At 79.4% G+C, this 2500-nt stretch overlaps 1 non-coding gene across 1 annotated transcript; it reads left to right on the forward strand.

Annotated features, from left to right (window-relative positions):
• Positions 1 to 2076: 2076 nt before the first annotated feature.
• LOC143692881 (5.8S ribosomal RNA) lies at positions 2077 to 2229 on the forward strand. The gene has a single exon (XR_013180420.1). It is a non-coding gene; the product is annotated as a 5.8S ribosomal RNA (ribosomal RNA).
• Positions 2230 to 2500: the final 271 nt, after the last annotated feature.

Genomic DNA, 2500 nt, shown 5'->3' on the forward strand with positions numbered 1-2500 from the left:
CCGAGGTTGTGCTCGGTGGTCGGGCCCGCGTGTCCCCCGCGCCGGCGGGGCGGCCCGAGCCGCGGCGGTCCTCTCGGGCGCGCAGCGCCGGGCTACTGAGGGAAACCCCGGGCCCCGAGAAGGACGTGGCGGTGGTGGCGGCAGATGTCGGGCGCGCCCCCGCCGGTGGACGCTCCCCCGAGGGCGGCAGCGGGGGAGGCACCCCGGCGGGGCCATGCAGGTCGTTTCCCTCGCCCCAGGGCCAGGTACCTAGCGCTCGGCGCCTCGGCGGTCCCCCCAGGTTTTCTTGCCCTCGGCGTCGTCAAACGCTGCGGGTTGTGGGCCGAAAGGGGGCCGGCGGGGCCGGGCGGCGGTTTAAAGACTCGGGCGGCTCGGCGCGGCCCGCCGTGGCGGCGGCGGTGGCGGCGGCGGCGGTGGCGGCGGCGGGCGTGTGCCGCGGGCGGTGGCCGTGCGGGGCGCCACTGAGGGGTGGGGAGCAGCTACTCCCGCCGATCCCCTGCGGTGGTTGTCCCGTGGCCACCGGCCGCGCTCCTCCGTCGCGGCCGTCGTCGTCGTCGTCCCCGCCGCGCGCCGCGGGCGGGGTCAACCGCGCCGCGCCGGGGAGGGGCGCCCTGCCCCCCCCTCTCCGTGGCCCGGCCTCGGCGGAGAGGCCGCGGCGCGCGGTCGGCCGCGGGGGCCGACCCGCCCGCCTCGTGGTAACGGGCGACGCCCGGCAGAGAGCGCGCGCTCTCTGCCCCTTCCTCGGCCGCGGGGCGACGGCCGCCGGGGCCCGCCCGCGCTCTCTCTCCTGGGCCCGCCGCCGCGGTCTCTGGCGCGCGCGGCGGCGCCGCGTCCGGCGCGTCCGGCGCCTCTCTTCCCCTCGACGGCCTTTCCTTCCTCGAAGGCGCGGCGCGGCGGCGCCGTCGTCCGCCGGCCGTCCCCTGGCTCGACCGCCCCGCCCGCCGGTGGGGGGGGGGCGAGCGCTCGGCGGGCCCTCCGGCGGCGGAGGCCCGCGAGCGCGGGCGACCCCGTGGCGAGCGGCGGCGGCGCCGCTCGACGGGTGTCCCTCCCTGCGGGGACGGTCGGCCGGACGGCGCCCGCCGTCGGCCGGCGGCGGTCCCGTCCCGGGCTCCGCTCGTCGCCTCGCCTCCGTCGCCCTTGCCCGCGCGGCCGCGTGTGGGCCGCGCAGGAAGGCGTGCGGGGGCGGCCGCGGGGGCGCTCCTCCCCGCCCGGTCTCCGCGTGCGAACGAGGAGAGCGGGCGTTGCCCCCCGGCTCAGCCGCCGCGGCGCCTTCCGCCGGGCGCGTGCCCGAGGCGAGGGGCCCCGGCGGTGCGAGGCGGCGGCGGCGGTCCCGGGCGCGTGCCGCCCCGGCGGCGGCCGGGTCTGCCGTCCGGCAGGCCTCGGGCGCTGGCGACGCCGGCTCGGCTCTCGGTGGCGCCCGCCTCCGGGGCCGGCGGCGGAGCGCGTCCGCCGGTCGCTCGCCCGCCCGCCCGGCGGGGGAGCGGTCCCGCGGGAGGCGTGCCGGCGGGCTGTGCCGGTCGCCGTCGCGTGCCCGTCTCGAGCCCAGGGGAAAGGCCCGTGCCCGTGGTGGTGGGGGGAAGAGAGAGACAACGCCGGCCGCGCGGCGGCGCGGCGGCGCTCCGCGCCAGGCCCGCGGCGTCGGGGCCGAGGGGAGAGCCGGCGCGGCGCGGGGGCCGACGGCCGCGCGCCCCCGGCCGCGTGCCGTGTGCGTTGTGCGCGTCGTCCCGTGAAAGCGAGAAGCGGGCGGGCCGCCCTGTGCCCCCCGCGTGTCCGGCGCGCGCCGCCCGGCCCTCCGCGCGGAGGCCGGGCCGAGCCCGGGCGCCTGGGCCGCCTCCGAAGGACGGCGTGGGTGAGGTCGGCGTCTCCCCTCGCGGGGGGAGGCGGTCGGGGGCGCGGGCTCCCCCGCCTCTTGGCCGGCCTTCGGAGAGTGGGTTTGTTTTTTTCCTTTTTTTTCCTCCCGTTTTCCGTGTGCTCGTACGGTCTCGGAAGCCAGGCGCGCGCCCGCGCGTCCTCGGCGGCATTGTCCTAAACCAAAAAAGGGGCCGCTCTGGCGTGAGCGGTGCCCGAAAGGCAGACAACTCTTAGCGGTGGATCACTCGGCTCGTGCGTCGATGAAGAACGCAGCTAGCTGCGAGAATTAATGTGAATTGCAGGACACATTGATCATCGACACTTCGAACGCACTTGCGGCCCCGGGTTCCTCCCGGGGCTACGCCTGTCTGAGCGTCGCTTGACGATCAATCGCCGTCCGGGGGCCACCCCGGCGGCGCGGCTGGGGTCGCCTCGCAGGCCCGTCGCCCGCGGCGGGCGGCGGCGGCGGCGGCGTGCCGCCGGTGGCCGGAGGGAAGGCGGTCAGGGGTGTTCGGCGAGGGAAGCGTTTCCCTCGGCGGGCCTCGATCCCTTCCCTGCGGGCCCGGCGGGCGTCGCCGCGGTCGTCGTCGTCGCCGCGCGAGGGCCTTCGTCCCCCTAAATGCAGACTCGGGGAGCGCTCCGTAGCTCC

This window comes from Agelaius phoeniceus, unplaced genomic scaffold, assembly GCF_051311805.1.
Source record: "Agelaius phoeniceus isolate bAgePho1 unplaced genomic scaffold, bAgePho1.hap1 Scaffold_109, whole genome shotgun sequence".
Classification (NCBI taxonomy): domain Eukaryota; kingdom Metazoa; phylum Chordata; class Aves; order Passeriformes; family Icteridae; genus Agelaius; species Agelaius phoeniceus.